Genomic DNA, 18,640 nt, shown 5'->3' on the forward strand with positions numbered 1-18,640 from the left:
AGAAAGAAATAATTAAGCTTTAAACAAAGGCCAAAAATTATTAAAAAAAAAAAAAAGGAAAACGTATATGAGTGTAAAAGCATTCTCTTCATGGATAAAACTGTCCAGATATCAGTGTTCCTTTAACTGACCCAGTTTAAATTTGTTTTAAATTTATTGGGTTCTTCACAGAATTTAACAAGCTGATCCTAAAATTTGTAAGCAAGAAAACAGACAAGAAATTGTTCATAAGTGTAAGATCCATGAGAATTTTTTTGTTTTGCTCAATGCCATTTTCCCAGCACCTAAAAAGTTTCTGGCACATAGCAACTGTCTCCAATATATGTGCTGAATGAATTTACCGAATGAACACAGCAGGGAAATTTATCCTACTGTCTATGAAATTTAGAACGAAAACAACACAAGAATAGGCAAAAAAGACTAATGGAACAAAACAGAAGGCCTGGAAACAAATCCACATGAATGAAATTTGATATATAAATAGAAGAGCAGATCACAGGGGAAGGATAGAGCACTATTCAATAAATGATGCTGGGACAACTGCTTATGCATGTAGAAAAAGCAAGATTGAGGGGAGGGATTACAAAGGGTTCATAAATCTCTAAGCACAGCCTGTATTATCTCTAGATTCTTCCTAGCAAAGCCTCACAAGTTTTACATTAAAATGCTATTCTAATTGAGAAAATACATAGTACTTCAGCTCAAATGATAATGTACAATAATGTAAATGCTTACTACATGTTAGCTATCATCGTATCTGAGCCCTCAAACTCGCCCTGATATGAAGCCTGGCTTCAATCACTTCCTAGCTTTTAACATTGGAGAAGTAACTTGAATTTGCTTTGTCTTACTACAAAATGAGCCTGCACTAGCACTTACCTCAGCAAGAGTAACTTACTATTGGGGGTTTCTTTTAATCCTTTTAATATTTTTATTTTAGAATGGCATTAAGTTTGTAGATTAACTATTAGAATTGACACTGTTAAGAATCTAAATTTTCCTATCTCAAAATATAGTAGGCTTTTCTATTTATTTGAGTCTTTTTTTGGTCTTAAAAAAATTTAATATTTGCTTTAAAATTCTGTATGAAGACTGTAAAAAAATTTAACACACATTTCTTACATGTGTGGAAGTATAGTCTTTTTGTTTGCTGTTCTGAAAGGGGTGTCTTCTTCCATTGTATCATCTATTTGGTTTGTAAAATACCACGTATTGCATAAAATACTGTACAACTGTGGAATGGAGTGGAAGCTGGGGAATGAGCAGCAATTGATAGCATTTTGAAGGAGGATGAAGTCTGGAATCTCGCTATGTTTCTCTCATCTCCTTCCTTGAATTTAAGATGTTCTCCAGGAATATTACAGAAAGGCATTCAGCAAAACATTGACATGTATTAGAATCCCTTTGAGAGAACTTGGTTTTCTTTCCTTGAATAATGCTAAAAGTGACCTCGTTATCTCATAGCATGGAATCCAAAAATAGTAGTAAAGACAGCTTCCATAGAATATGTGCAAATTTTAAAAGTCTCAGGGCACGTACCTATTGCTATATTTATTTTTCACAAAACCGGAAATAGTGACAGCTTAAAACAACAAGTAACTAGACTGTTATATAGCTTTTTAAATGCTGCTGCTATTGTGTAATTTTTAGTATTTTGTATATTAAATTTCTATGCCAGGATGTATGCCACTGTTAACTATTTTACAAGATACCTAAGTTTTATTTTAAATAAAAAGTAGGCCGGGCGCGGTGGCTCAAGCCTGTAATCCCAGCTCTGTGGGAGGCCGAGGCGGGTGGATCACGAGGTCAAGAGATCGAGACCATCCTGGTCAACATGGTGAAACCCCGTCTCTACTAAAAATACAAAAAATTTGCTGGGCATGGTGGCGCGTGCCTGTAATCCCAGCTACTGAGGAGGCTGAGGCAGGAGAATTGCCTGAACCCAGGAGGCGGAGGTTGCGGTGAGCCGAGATCGCGCCATTGCACTCCAGCCTGGGTAACAAGAGCGAAACTCCGTCTCAAAAAAAAAAAAAAAAAGTAATCACACATATCAGATTAAACTCAGCTATATAAATCGTTATACGAAAACATTTCAGGGAGTATGTGCTCTCTAATGTTGATGAAGTTTTAGAAAAAAACTGTAAATATACAAACATAAAATTATCATCAAATGTCACAGTTCTGAAATTTGTTCAATAAGAATTTTAAGGGGTAGAAGTTATATACCTTTATTCCAGCTGACTTGACAAAATCAAGAGTTTCAGTAAGAACAAAACGTTGTCCTCTATTTGGGGGGGTGGAGGGACAGGACACTAAGCAACCAAGCAGTTAAAACTCCTATGTCATATCTCAAATCATTTATAACATCAAAAAGAAAATAAAAATTTCAATCCTATTAAGCATATGATTTTGCTATTCTGTTCGGCTGTGGAAAACTAAGTAGTCACTTCTTTAAAAACTAAGATGAAGCAGACATAGCATAAACCAATTAAACCAAACTAAATCAAAAAAACAGTTTTAAGACATATTATGCATGCATGAATTTCGTTACAGAAGATTATTATAGTTAAAATACCACTGAGTATACTTACTTCAAGTGGTGTGTAAAAATAAAAATAGCTGAAGAGAGGGTGGTCAAACCTCAAAACAAGTACTATAACCACCACCCAAAAATGCAAAATAAAGGAAGTTGTCTTCTTCAGCGTTAAGGAGGGGAAAAATCTTACTACTTACACAATTATAGTGAGAGGAAGTGGGGATGGAGAGAAAGAAAAACAATTCCATGCCCTTCCTAAATGTTTAAGAACAAATGCAATTTGCCATTACTAACACTAAAAAAGTAAAGCGTCGTTACGTTACCTTCAGAAGCATTTTATCAGTATCCACAGAACTGCCTTTTAATTTGTACTAGTAAATTAAACTTACATTGCCTGAGCGTCTCTCTCTACCCTCCTTTCTCTTCACTTGATCTCATGCAAAAGTCAAATTATTTGTATGACTGCTAACAGAATTTTAATAGAAACTGACACAACATAACCCACACAATATAAATTTTCCCCTATTTAGCCAGCCTCTAAATGCTTTAGGGAAAAAGAAAAATGCACAGTATGTAATTTAATTAGGTTCTAACAACTCTTCACAGATTCATATATACCTCTTACCTACAACAACTCAACAGAGAAAAAAATTCAAGGATGAAAAGGTTTTATTTACTTCTTCCCATACTACAGGTAATGAGAATGGATGTTGTCTCTTACAAGTCACAGGTCAAACATAGGAAAGTATGGAGGAAAAAACACAAAGAAGCCAACCTTAGGCCAAATGTAGCTGTGACAAAGTTAAATGGCTTCATCAGGGAAAAAAAAAAAAGTCTTGACAGGATTTTTAAAAACTAAAATCTACCACTCTAGTGCTTACAAAATACACAAGGATAACAATAAAGAGAGAAAAATGGCCGGGCACAGTGGCTCATGCCTGTAATCCCAGCACTTTGGGAGGCTGAGGCGGGAGGCCGGCGATCTCAAGAGTTCAAGACTAGACTGACCAACATGGAGAAACCTCATCTCTACTAAAAATACAAAATTAGCCGGGCGTGGTGGCGCATGCCTGTAATCCCAGCTACTCAGGAGGCTGAGGCAGTAGAATCGCTTCAACCCGGGAGGAGGAGGTTGCAGTGAGCCAAGATCGCACAATCGCACTCCAGCTTAGGCAGGAATAGTGAAACTCCATCTCAAAAAAAAAAAAAAAAAGAGTGAGAAAAATAACGTCACAAATATAGTTAAGCCAGGAAGACAAGTGTAAAAACATCAAACATGGTAAAATTTACTTAGCAAGAGCTATAGTAAAATTTTAAAACGCCAATAGGCAATAGTAAAAATACTATTTAGGCAACAAAAAAGTACAAATCAATGCAAGCTTAGAATTACTAGAAGAAAAACACCAATAGTATGTAAAGTAGTAAAATATATATATGATATAAATGAACAAAATTATTGCAGATGCAATACACATACACCAAATTTTATGTGTGTGTACATATATGTATACACACACACACACACACACACACACACACACACACACACAGAGGCACATTTTTTTGAGATGGAATTTCACTCTTGTTGTCCAGGCTGGAATGCAATGACGCACTGCAACTTCCCTTCACCTCCCAGGTTTATGCGGATTCTCCTCCCTCAGCCTCCTAAGTAGCTGGAATTACAGGCATGCAAATGCACCATCATGCCCAGCTAATTTTGTATTTTTAGTAAAGACCTGGTTTTACCATGCTGGTCAGGCTGGTCTCAAACTCCTGGCCTCATGTGATCCACCCACCTCAACCTCCCAAAGCGCTAAGATCACAGGCATGAGCCACCATGCCTGGCCAAAATTATGTATTTTAAAGCAGAAACAGATCCAACACAAAATAAAGTTAAACTCTGAGACCCCTTGCATACACGGATGCCTTTTCTCATTCTAAACAAATATTCACATGTACATAATCTTGTATTTTCTTTTCTAAAGAGGGTCCTCAAAATTATATAAGCTTTAGGCCCCCTCACACTTGGATCTGATTCCTGTAGTAAATAGCCAAAACATACCTTTTTTCTAATGTCTAAAATTTGCAAATTTCTGGCCATGATGCCAAAAGTAAAATAGAACAAAAAAGCAGAAATCAACAAATTTTAAATTTTAAATATATACTAAAAATTCACATGATGAAAGGACACGTTTTAATTTAGAAAATTAAAAAACAGGGCCAGGCACAGTGGTTCATGCCTGTAATCCCCGCACTTTAGGAGGCCGAGGTGGGATGTCATCTGAGCCCAGGAGTTCAAGGCCAGCCTGAGCAACATAGCGAGACTTCATCTCTGTAAATAAAAATAAAAATAAATTAGCCAGGTGTGGTGATACATGCTTATAGTCCTACCTACTCAAGAGACTGAAGCAGATGGACTGCTTTAGCCCAAGAGCTGGAGCCTATAGTAAACTATCATTGTGCCACTGCACCCCAGCCTGGGCAACAGAGTAAGACCCTGTCTCTTAAAAGAGAAACAAACAAACAAATTTAAAAACAAGATTCAACAAATATCCTAATTACTAATGTAGTATTCACAGTGAAATGTGAATGTGTTCATTAAAAGATGGAAAAACACAGCAATGAATTATATGATTTTAGAAAATAAACCCAAAGGAAAACAGAACAAAATAAGGAAAAATACAAAGTTTATTCACTGATAGTCCTGATAATTTAAGAACTGCTTCCTGGCCAGGCTCAGCAGCTTACATCTTGTAATCCCAGCACTTTGGGAGACCCAGTCTACACAAAAAATTTTAAAATTAGCTGGGCATGGTGGCACACAACTGTAGTCCCAGCTACTCCAGAGGCTGAGGTGGGAAAATGGCTTCAGCCAGGAAGGTCAAGGCTGCAGTGAACCATGATTGTGATACTGCACTCCAGCCTGGAGGACAGAGCAAGACCCTGTCTCAAATAAAAAACAAAAAACTGGTTCCTTGGGGTGGGAGGTACACCATTCTCAGAAACTTAAATGAGTACCACTGATAAGGGACTGTCTTAATCATTTTAGATTCCCCGAAAAACAGAAGCAGTATGGTGACATGCAGTTAACACTAAAAAAAAAAAAAAAAAAGAAAGGAAAAAAAAGAAAAATATTCAGATGATATAAATATTTAAGGGAAAGAGGCTGTGACAAAAATAAGATACTTTTCAACCACAGCTGTACAATAAAGTTGAGAAGCTCAATTAAGACAACGTTTTCACATCAAATTTTTAAGAAAAAAACATTCACACATAAAGCTTGTATTTCAAGAGACAGAAAACTGAATAAACAGAAGATGAAATGGACAAAATTATCTATCACCAATAGGAGTAACTGTAGTTAATAACAGTGGTACATTTTGTTTGTTTTTTTGTTTTAGAGACAGTTCACTCTTAACTCAGGCTGGTGTGCACTGGCGTGATCGTAGTTCACTACAGCCTCAAACTGCTGGGCTCAAACAATCCTGCTGCCTTAGCCTCCCAAAGTGCTGTGATTACAGGCCTAATTTACTGCACCTGACATCCAGATTTTTAAAGAACATAAAATTTAAAGCTCTGGAAGAATATAAAGATGAACATACTACCCAATTCATCCTTCAAGTCAAATATAATCTTGGTCACAAGCTTCTGGGTACCCAGAAGGTGGAAACAAGAAGCAACACCCATACAATTTAATAAAATTAAGTTCTGGCCCAGGCATGGTGGCGCACCCTATAGTCCCACCTACTCAGGAGACTGACAGGATGATCACTTTAGCTCAGAAGTTCAAGTCCAGCCTGGGCAGCATAGGGAGATCCTCATCTCTTATTTAAAAAAAAAAAAAAAGTTCTGGCAAGTCAACTAAAGAGAATGTAAGTATTGAAAGAGAAGGAACAAATGAAAAGTCAAGCTATGGACTGCAAGAAACTATCTGCAATACACAGCTGGTAAAGGGTTTGTGTTCCAAATATGCTAAGAAACTTCACAACTCAGTAACACAAAGCAACCCAATTTTTAAAAGATACAAAAGATTTAAACAGACACAAAAGAAGCTATACAAATGGCCAATAGGCACATAAAAAGATGCTGAATATCATTAGTCATCAGGGAAAAGCTATTTAAAACCACAGTTAGATACCACAGCACAGCCACCAGATTGGCTAAAATACCCAGTATTGGTAAGTATCCAGAGTAACTGGAATTTCCATACCCAGTTGCTGGGAATGTAAAATGGTACAACCATTTTATAAGAAACGACCAGTTTCCCAAAGTTAAACATACACTTACCATATGACCCAGTATTCATAATTTGGTATTTATCCAAAAGAAATGAAAATGTAAGTCCAATCACTTGTACATCAGCACAGCTTTATTCATAGTTCCTGAACACTGGAAACAACCCAAATGTTCTATCGATAAGCAGACAAATTGTGGTACATCATACAATGAAATACTGCCAAATAATAAAAAGGAACAAACTACTAGCCAGGCCCACATGGTGGTGTGCACCTGTAGTCCCAGCTACTTGGGAGGCTGAGGCAAGAGGACCACTTGAGACTGTGGAGATTGAGGCTACAGTGAGCCGTGACAGCACTCAAGCCTCAGCAACAGAGTGAGACCTTGTCTCAAAAATAGTAATAATAATAATAATAATAATGAAAAATAAAAAACTATAGAAACAAGCAATATCATAAATGAATGTCAAAATCATTATGCCAAGCAAAAACATCCAGACACAAAAGAGTACACACTGTATATTTCTATTACATGAAGTCTAGAAACAGGCAAAACTGAACTATGGGAATAAAAAGTCAGTATAGCAGGAAGGGAGACCAGGGACCTTCTTGGAGAGACAGAAATGTCCTATATTGTGCTTGTAATGATGGTTACACAAGTGTGAACATTTCTCAAAACTCACATGACAATACACTTAAAAAAGTGTACACGTTAACACGTGGTTACCACCCATAAGAATGTAAACAAGAATAGGAGGTAAACAGGAAGTTTTTACTTTTTACCTCATAAGCCTTTGTATTGCTTGCATCTTTAAAAATCATAACGTTAAAATGTTTTATTTTTAATGACTCACAAATATTTCACTCAGTTTTTCAAGCAATTAAAAATTCATACATACATATCATTGGATCAAAACAGAAAGCCAAGAAACAGAACTCCTTATAAAAGAAGATATAATACATAAGAAAATCTGAAAATAGAAAATAAAAGAATTACAAATCAGATCTTTAAAAAAAAATGATCTTTTTCTAAGCTTTGAGTGACAGAGGAAATCTTGATTTGTACTCTACTGTGTATGTTTCAGCACACAACAGAGAAACTAACTAAAGTAAATATAAAACACCCAGAGGCTTTTCCAAGTAAGCTAAAAGATAATGGGCAAAGACATGAACAAATCATACAAGAAAAAAAATCAAGAGTAAAAATAAGAATCAGACTTCCCTGGAAACCATAACAATACAAACCAAAAAAATGTTTAAATGTCATTTTATATCAATTAGCAAATCTATTTATAACTTTTTTCTTATAAAATAATTAGGCCATTGTAAAAACTTTCTAAAAGTCTAAAGAAGATAACTCAACATTTGGGTCAATTTTTATTTCTTCCCATTGTTTACCTATTATTTTAAAAATGAAAAACAGCATAAAAAGTATTTTTTCTTCAGGTAAATCACAGTATAAGCAACTTCGTATGTCATCATTGAGACAGGGTCTAGCTCTGTCACCAGACTGGAGTGCAGTGGCGCGATCTCAGCTCACTGAAACCTCTGCCTCCCAGATTCAAGTGATTCTCCTGCCTCAGCCTCCTAAGTAGCTAGGACTACAGGCGCGTACCACCACACCCAGCTAAGTTTTGCATTTTAAGTAGAAACAGGGTATCACCATGTTGGCCAGGATGGTCTCGATCTCTTGACCTCCCCGCCTTGGCCTCCCAACGTGCTGAGATTACACATATATATTTATAAAATAACTTTTGGTTTTCTTGTTTTGTTTTGTTTTTTGTCACCCAGGCTGGAGTGCAGTGGCATGATCTCAGCTTACTGCATGCAACCTTCGCCTCCTGGGTTCAAGCAATACTCCTGCCTCAGCCTCTCGAGTAGTTGGGATTACAGGTGTATGCCACCACACCCAGCTAATTTTTATATGTTTAGTACAGATGGGGTTTCACCATTTTGGCCAGGTTGGTCTCGAACTCCTGACGTCAGGTGACCTGCCTGCCTCAGCCTCCCAAAATGCTGGGATTACATGCATGAGCCACCATGCCCCACCTCTAAAATAATTTTTATAAGATACACAGATCTTATAAGTGTATCTAATAACAACCAATCTGCTTTAAGTCCACTAGAGAAAAGAGCCATATTTATCCATTGATCTATTTAAAACAATTCAAGTATATCACTATTATAAGTCATGTCATGATAAGTATCATTGTAGATAGATATTTATGGTTCTTATCTCTGGAGGTATGTTTATAAGTCAAAGGAAAAGGTGAGGCTGCTGATAAATAACACCAAACTATACTCTAGAAAGCTATATCAATTACATTCCCTTAAGAGTTTTAAAAATTCCTTTTCCTTATAAAGCATATTGGGTGTTCGGTAAAGAAAATCCAGACACAGAAAATAAAAAAACAAAAATAATTAAAATCATCTGTAATTCCACCATTCAGGGATGCCCACTGTTAGTGTCCTATTTTCCCATGCAGATGTAATTAAATCTATGCTGTACTGTGAATTCAGTTTTATAATCTGTTTTCCCCATCCCCACACTGCCCTTATTTTTGAGACATGGTCTCACTCTGTTGTCCTGGAAGCGATCACAGCTCACTGAAACCTCAACTTCCCTGGGTTCGGGTGATGGTTTCACCTCTGCTTCTCAAGCAGCTGTAACCACAAGCAAGTGCCAGCAAGCCTGGCTAAATTTTTTAGAGATGGGGTTTTGCCATGTTGCCCAGGCTGGTCTCAAATCCCTGGACTCAAACAATTCACCTGCCTCCACAAAGTGCTGGAATTCCAGCCATGAGCCCCCTCACACAGCCCCGGCCCTTACTTTTAATGAGCATTTCCTGCTTACCAGTCTTTTTAATGACATGAACCATTATTTAATCCATCTTCATTATTGACCATATAGGCTATTTCTAATTTTTTTTATGTAAGTAACAGTCAAATCTTTGCACATATAGCAAATTACTTCATCAGAAAAAGTTACCTGGAAAATAACTACTAGGTCAAAATCTATGAAATTTAAGACTTCATTCAGCTTGCTAGTTACAATCTCAATAGCAGCATGGGAGTGCCCACTTTACCTGTAACAGGTAGTATTTAAATTGTGTCAATTTGATAATTTAAAAATGGTTTATTGTAGGCCAGGCGCAGTGGTTCACGCTTATAATCCCAGCACTTTGGGAGGCCGAGGCAGGTGGATCACGAGGTCAAGAGATCGAGACCATCCTGGTCAACATGGTGAAACCCCGTCTCTACTAAAAATACAAAACATTAGCTGGGCATGGTGGTGCGTGCCTGTAATCCCAGCTACTCAGGAGGCTGAGGCAGGAGAATTGCCTGAACCCAGGAGGCGGAGGTTGCGGTGAGCTGAGATCGCGCCATTGCACTCCAGCCTGGGTAACAAGAGCGAAACTCCATCTCAAAAAAAAAAAGAGGTTTATTGCTTTACTTTGTCCTATTCAGTGAGGGCTAACAATTTTAAATGTTTACTGATTTGTTTTTCAACTGCTCACCTTGCTGCCATTTTTCTTTTAAGATATAAGAATTATTTGTATCATCAGCAAATTTAGTTTTAAAATGCAATTCTTTTTTGTTATTGTTTATATCCATTAAGTTATATACACAATTCTAATATATCTATAATGTAACCTATTCAATTACTGATGGAGGATAAAACTTTATTTTTTTTTTTGAGATGCAGTCTTAATCTGTCGCCCAGGCTGGAGTGCAGAGGCACCATCTCGGCTCACTGCAACCTTCACCTCCCGGATTCAAACAGTTCTCCTGCCTCAGCCTCCCGAGTAGCAGGGATTACAGGCACCTGCCACCTCGCCTGGCTAAACTTTTTGTATTTCTTTAGTAGAGATGGGGTTTCACCATGTTGGCCAGGCTAGTCTCGAACTCCTGATCTTGTGATCAACCCACCTTGGCTTCCCAAAGTGCTGGGATTACAGGCATTAGCCACCATGCCCAGCTGGGTAAAAATTTTTTGAAAAGCATCCATACATACACACACATATACATAAACAATAGATTAGTCTGTCTCCTATGTCAAAGAAAATTATCTAGCTGGTTCTTCCTTGTTTCTAAAAACTCTCCTGCATCCACAAACATGGTCATATAAATATCCTTCCCACCTTTCTAGGGGGTTAAAAAAAAAAAAAAGTATATTATTCTGTCCAACTTTTATCCTTCAGTTCAAAATCAAATCTCCTCCAACCTTCTCAAAGGTCCCTGCCGTCACGAACTGTCCCCCTCCAACATCTTCCCTATTGTACTAGCTTTTTCCTCATCATATAAATGATACCTTCTTTTCTAAAAACACTCACACGCACCACTGCACTACCACCACCGCCCCCCCACCCCAACCTCTGCTCTTACCTTCCTTCTTTCTACTCCGTCAACATTTTTCTTGACTGCTCATCCAGTGTAGTCTGGCTTCTAGTCCCATCATTCCACTAACACTGCTCTCTATGATCTGTTCATTGCTGAATCTAACCTTACAATTCTCACTGTCAGATTATTTACCAATCTAACATGTACTCTGTTGAACACTCAAAGTCATTCCTGAAACTGTCCTCTGGTTTCTATAACACCTAACGTGATTTGTGTCTCTAGTTCTCCAGTGGGTTCTATTCAGTCATCTTGTTTGTTTTCTTTTTCCAGGCTCCCTTTCAAAGGCAGCCTTCTAGAGTTCCATCTTGAACCAGCAGATCTCCTTAATATGGGTGACCCCCACCTCACAAACTAGCTTCACAAATCCTTACTTTACATTCCCAAATCTACCTCTGCACCTGGATCTCTTACCTACATTTCTCTTCTGATTACAAAAGGGGATATATACCTTCATATGGAGGCCGCTGAAGCATCTCAAACTCAACAGGTTCAGAACTGAACTCATTATAAAATTAAGCTGAATGACAAAATTACTTGCAATTTGAATCATAAGCCACAAAAATATCAATCTATTTTTTGAGCTAGTAGAGATAAGAATGGAAACAAAATCAAAACTCTAGAAGAAAACATGAATTACAACATTACTTAATAAACCAAAAAGCCCTTAAAGTAAATTTTAATTCTGAAAAGATAGAGTAGACATACTTTTCCCTATTCCTCCTGCTGAGAAATTTAAGACTTGACAAACATAAGTTTCTGAAAGTTGGAGGGAAGGCATATAGAGCAATGCTTTGGAATCCAAGAAACAACACTGTGGTGAGTTTCCTGGGTTTTTTTGTTTTTGTTTGTTTTTTGTTTGTTTGTTGTTTTTACAACATATATCCCAGAGTTGGAGTTGAAAAAGCCAGCAACATGGAAATGCCAACAGGCACAGACCAAAAACAAGTCCCAACAAAAGCATGCTCTCTCAAAGGACCAGAATAGGATGTCCCAGCAAGATGGAAAACTTTTAGATGACAACTGCTCTACCCCCGCCAGACGCCACAGAAAAAACCTCTGCCCACACCAGGGAAGGCCAAGTAGGGATCCCAGAATCCCAGACTCAAAAGGCTGTAAAGAGGCATGCCAACACGCTACTGTAATGATGTCAGAGAAGATCAAGTGGGGAGCTAAGACTTTCATCCCAAGTGGCTAGTGTGAACCTCCCTCTCCCAGCAGTGTCAATGGACTTCCATCTCCACCAGGTAGTAACAAGGAGCGTCCCCACACTTTGGACTTAATGAAGACTGAACAGGGAATCTAGATACCTGTCTCCACCCCATACTAGTAACAAGGCAGCACTTTTCCTTCTCTTGCCAGAGTGGTATCCAAGAAAGCCAGGTAAGCCAGTCTAAAAAAGATAAAGAGCCACACAACAAAATATGAAAATGTACAGGTTTCAAAAGAAAAACCAAAAGAACAGGAAGATCCCAAACCAAATGACAAAAACACCATTGACAGACACCAACACTGAGAGAGCAAACATGTCAGAATTACCTGGCAAACATATTAACAGTCTCCATCAAAACGTTTCAACAGCTTGAAACAAATGGAAAAAATAAAACAGTCTCAGCAAAGAAATGAAAGTCTCAGTTAAGACACAGAACTATAAAGAAACAAATGGGAACTTAAAACTAAAAAATACAATAATCAAAATAAAGAGCTCAGTGGATGGTCTTGAGAGAGCAAAATGGAAGAGACAGAAGAATCAACAAACTAGACGGCACAACAATAGAAACTATCAAATCTGAAAAACACAAAATACACTGAAGAAAAGAAAACAATGAACAGAGACTCAGAAGCCTTTGGGAATGTTAAAAAAAAGATCTAATTTTCATGTTATCAGAGGATCGCAATGGGAAGAAAAGGAGTATAGAGTTGAAAAAAGACATGAGGAAACACTGGCTGAAAACTTCCCAAATTTGTTACATAAACCTACACATTCAGAAGCTGAATAAACCCCGAAGAAGAAAAAAACCCAATGAAACCCACACCAAGACACATCATAATTAAACTTCTGAAAACAAAAGACAAAAAATATTGAAAGCAGCCTGGGAAAAACATCTTACCTACAGGAGAAAAACAGCAGACTTCTCATCAGAAACCACGGAGATCAGAAGAAGTGGCACAGTATATTTCAGCTGATCAAAGAAAACTACAGTACCATGCTTATCCCCAGTTTCACCTTCCTTGGCTTCAGTTACCCACAGTCAATCAGTCCAAAAATACTAAATGGAAAATTTCAGAAATAAAGTTTTAAATTGTGTACCATTCTAAGTAGCCTGATGATATCTCACACCATCTCATCCAGGACAATGAATCATCCCTTTGTCCAGAGTATCCACACTGTATATGCTACTCACCCATTAATCATCAACACCATCTGCTCCTAACATTCAACTATCGACATCATCATGCCTCAACAATCCAGGATCAGCCAAAGCAGATGATTCTGACCACACATCAGAAGATGAACAGTAACAATGCAACATCACAATGCCTACATCATTTACCTGACTACATCTCAAGTAGGCATTATCTCACATCATCATCGTAAGAACACAGAACAAAAAGATATTCTGAGAGAAAGACCACAGTCAGGTAACTTTTATTGTAGTATATTGTTGTAATTTTTCTACTTTGTTAATAATCTAATCACTTACTGTGCCTAATTTATAAATTAAACTTTATCGTAGATATCTATGTATTGGAAAAACAAGGTATGGAGGGATCAGTACTATCCACAGTTTCAGGCATCTATGCAAGGGGTTGAAATATATATCCTTGCAGATAAGAGGGACTACTGTATTACCTCAGACTCTTACGTACATTACATTTTTTAAAAATTGTTCTGTGTTGAAGGAGAAATCGAGATATTATCAGATAAGGAAAACCAAAGAGAATTTGTTGCCAGCAGGGTCACCCTAAAAGAATGGCTAAAGAAAGTCCCTTAATAAAAAGAACCTTGATAAATCAGAAATGAAAAAAGATCATGGCTAGCAAAAATATAGACAAACTCCATAGCTTTCCTTCTCAAGTTTTCTGCAGAAAAATTTTAATACTATAAAATGTACATAGTGAGAATATTTACAAATTATATTGTAAACAGGAAGATAAAGGAACATAAAGGGAAATAAGGTTTCCACACTTTACTCAAACTGGCAAAATGACAATACCAGTAGATCACAATAAATTTTACATAAATAATGTAATACCTAGAGTACCCACAAAAAAAGCTAAAATCCTATAAGGTAAGTACTATTATCATCCCCATTATATTGATGAGGAAATTAAGCCTCAGAGAAGCATAAGGATATAGACACTAGTAAGTACAGGTTGAGTATCCCTTATCTGAAATACTTGGGACTAGAAGTGTTTCAGATCTGAAATTATTTTGGATTTTGGAATATCTGCATATACATGAGTTAACTTGAGGATGGGACCCAAGTCTAAACGTGAGATTTATTTATGTTTCTATACACATTTTACACATATCTAAAAGGTAATTTGATACTTTTTAAAAATAATTTTGTTCATGAAACGAAGTTTGTGTGCTTTCACACTTAATTGAGGTCAAGTTTGAAATTTTCCACTTGTGACATCATATTGGCACTCAAAAAGTTTCAGATTTTTTGAGCATTCTGGATTTCAGATTTTTGGATTAGGAATGCACAACATGTAAAGATGAAACTCAATCCCAAAGTCAAATGGCTCCAAATCCTGATTTTTTTTTTTTTTAAACCACATTAAAAAGAGGTTCTGGGGATTTAAGGCTCAGAGTTACAGAAGGATACGGATACTACAAAACAGTGAATATGGGACTCAATCGCAAATTCTGATTTCTTTTTCCACCACAATAGAAAAGGGATCTTGGTATTTAAAACTTCAAAACGATGGGCAAAATGGTTTTTCACTAACCTCTGTTAAATTAAACTTATGAGAGGCCATCAGTTTGGACTGAGCTTCTGTACTAGGCCCAACAGACCAAACCAAAACAAAGCTACCCATGCTGAATGAAGTTTCACACCACCAAGCCATTTATCTGACCTAGAAATCAAGAGAATGAGAGATAATAGCTGAATCCCCAAACAGGCCAGTTTTAGCTGGCATTATAAGGAAGTCCCATCTGCTTTAACATTTCCAAGGAAAATAACTTTAAAAAGATCAATCCCCCTGGGCTCAGTGACTCACACCTGTCATCCCAGTACTTTGGGAAACCAAGGTGGGAAAAATCACTTGAGGCCAGTAGTTCAACACCAGCCTGGGTAACACAGTGAAACTGTCTCTTAAAAAAAAAAAAAAAAGAAAGAAAGAAAGAAAGAAAAAGGAAAAAATTAATAATAAAAAAAAAGACCAATCCATTTTTTGTTTTGTTTCTGTTTTCAGCCCTTTTCTGCCTTTAAAGCCAAACTTCTGTGCTCAGTTCATCAAAATAGTCACTCTATTTTACAGAATGAGATGTTGCCAGATTCTAGTATCAAAAAGCCAATTAGATCTTTCGACTAAATTTGTTTTAATTTTGTTTTCTGATACCTCCAACTGAAACTTAGCACTTCCTCTATAAAGCAATCTAGCAATACCTGTGGACTATCACCAACAGACATCAGACATTTTCATGTAATAGCTATTGCAGATAAGTCAGAATAGCATTTACACTATTAAAGTTAAAAAGAATTTAAAAAGAGAAGTTATTAAAGTTAAAAAAGAAAGTTACTTGAATTTAAACATATTGGTTCCCCTTATTATCCTATTCTTTTTATTTTATACATTTAAAAATAGTATTCTGGCTGGGAGTAGTGGCTCATGCCTGTAATCCCACCACTTTGAGAGGCTGAGGCAGGCAGATGGCTTGAGCTCAGAGGTTTGAGACCAGCCTGGGTAACATGGAAAGATCCCATCTCTACTAAAAACACAAAAAAAATAGCCAGCTGTGGTGGTGCAGGCCAATGGTTCCAGCTACTCAGGAGGCTAAGGTGGGACATTTGCTTGAGCCAGGGTTGGGGGTTGTAGGGAAGGGTGCAGTGAGTCGAAATCTTGCCACTACACTCCAGCCTGGGTAACAGGGCAACACTTCACCCTGGCTAGAGTGTAGTCCAGTCTATCACCCTGGCTGGAGTGTAGTGGGGCAATCTTGGCCCACTGCAACCTTCGCCTCCAAGGTTCAAGCTATTTCTGACTCAGCTTCCTGAGTAGCTGGGATTACAGGGGTACCCCATCAGGCCCAGCTAATTTTTTATTTTTTTTTCAGTAGAAATAGGGTTTTGCCACGTAGGCTACGGTGGTCTAAAACTCCTGACCTCAAGTGATCTAGCCATCTCGGCCTCCCAAAGTGCTGGAATTACAGGCGTGAGCCACCATGTATGGCCAGAAAAAAGTATTTGGAGAATCCCATAGGCTTTACCAAACTACCAAGAGCCCTTTACACAGAAAAGTTAAGAATCCCCACATTAAGAACAGTTTCCAAATTCTGTTTATTAAAAAGTCTTAATGAACCACTGCTTATATTTGTCACTGGAACGAGAATGGTTCTGCTAGAAGACACGAAAAGAAAAATGCCTACAAAACTAAACCGTATTAGAAGCAAAACACTTTTTCAAGTTCTCAAAAATCAATACCACAAGAGCCAGACACTTAGATCCATAAAAATCTATCCACAATCATCAAAGGATCCCCAATTTATACCGTGAGTTCATTCCTTGGTAACTCCTAAAAAGGATATAATCCAAACCTCTAAACTCAAGACCAAGAGCAGTTATCCACCTTTCCCAACCTTCCACCTCTTACCTACCCTACCCTCTTCCTCTTAAACATTATAATATATAAGTCTAAAGATGAAGAGTTTCTTTCTTGAGGCAATTAGCAACATTCAAATGTATATACTTTCACATTCTTGTTGCAAGAACACAGAATTCCTTTTCTCTCTTCCATCCCACCTCTCTCAAAATCAAAGTTGAAGCCTTTAGATAACCAGTGACCCCATCATTTTTTCAAATTCCATGATGAAAATGAGATTCCTGTCATACATAAGGCCACCAAGAGTGGCAGCACGTTTTTAAAATAAATAATCCTACCCCTCCCCCCAAAAATTCAATCCTTGATGAAAATCTTCTCAGTCCAAAAGTTATCCATTTTCTATAGCAGTAAATTTCACGGGCAAAAAAAGTCAACAGCATAGCACAGAGCACAGGTCTAGTATGATACTCCAGGTTTTCTTTCAGTCATTAAACCTACCTCAAACTACATTATGTGGACATTTGTTTTGTATACCTAAAAACGTGTTAAGAATTTGGTGCTGAGAAAAGTTAAAGCCATCATTTCTTTACATAGGAAACTTAAGAAAAAATTAATCATCAGCTCCTGTAACTACCAAGACAAAATCAGATACTGTGCTTTGGAGAAATCTTCAGAAACCATGTATATTAATTTTAAAAGCAAATCACAACACTCACATTCACATACAACAGTTTTATCCACAAATTCAAATATGAATTTCTTACTATAATAAGAATGTACTCAAGTTTTATTTGTTGTTTGAAAAGACGAGGGCCAAAAAAAATAAAAATAAAAATAAATTCCTATCCTGAAGAACACACTTTGTGTCTCGTCAACCAAGTCATACCTTTAACACCAAATGAACAGCTAAAAATTTTCATTTGACTATATATTTAAGTCAATTCAGAGTATATTCTGTTCTTAACTATAAAATACCTCAGAAAATGTTATGAAAAAATATAAAGAATATGCATACCCACCACCCAACTTAGGAAATAAAACATTTGTAATATGATTGAAGACTTTTGCATGCCTCCTCAATAATAGTCCTCTCTCTTCTCCAACACCAAGAGGTAATCAATATCCTGAATTTGGTATCCGTCATTCTCATCCATCTATACATCATTAATAATCATATAACAGTCTTCCTAAACTACGTTTTGAACAGGACATCGCTGCAAATCTTCAGCTCCATACTAAGTTTTTATCAGTAGCCATCATTTGCATTTTTAATAGAAATACAAATACATCAAGTGTGGTTTTGGGTTAAACCTCACTTACTCTTCCCTCTCTTCCTACCCCAGTGCTGTTCCCAGATTCAAACTGTTAACATAGTCACATGACCAAAAACTTCATACACAAAGAGTATCTATTTATCATGCTTTTCAGCTCCCCTCTAATAAGTGTTGTCACTTTTACTCCAACTTAACATTAATAGTTCTGTAGTGGGAAGAGGATCATATTTAGAACTAGGAAAACCAACTTAAATCCCAGCTTCACTTTTTACTTGCTGCAGGACCTCAGGCAAATCCCTTCTTCCCAAGCCTACATTTCCTCATCTGTAGAATGGAAATAGTGACCATGACGATTCTGTGTTCCCTTCCAATCATAAAGGGTTGTAACTGGTAGAAAATGAAATAATTAGTCATAATTACTT

General features: G+C 37.1%; 1 protein-coding gene across 2 annotated transcripts in view; it reads right to left on the reverse strand.

Moving 5' to 3' along the window:
- Positions 1–18,640, reverse strand: part of RRAS2 (RAS related 2) — a 91,151-nt gene that overhangs the window by 52,094 nt on the left and 20,417 nt on the right. The window lies entirely within an intron of this gene.

This window comes from Sapajus apella, unplaced genomic scaffold (assembly GCF_009761245.1).
Source record: "Sapajus apella isolate SASKATOON/1434 unplaced genomic scaffold, GSC_monkey_1.0 scaffold47, whole genome shotgun sequence".
Taxonomy (NCBI): Eukaryota; Metazoa; Chordata; class Mammalia; order Primates; family Cebidae; genus Sapajus; species Sapajus apella.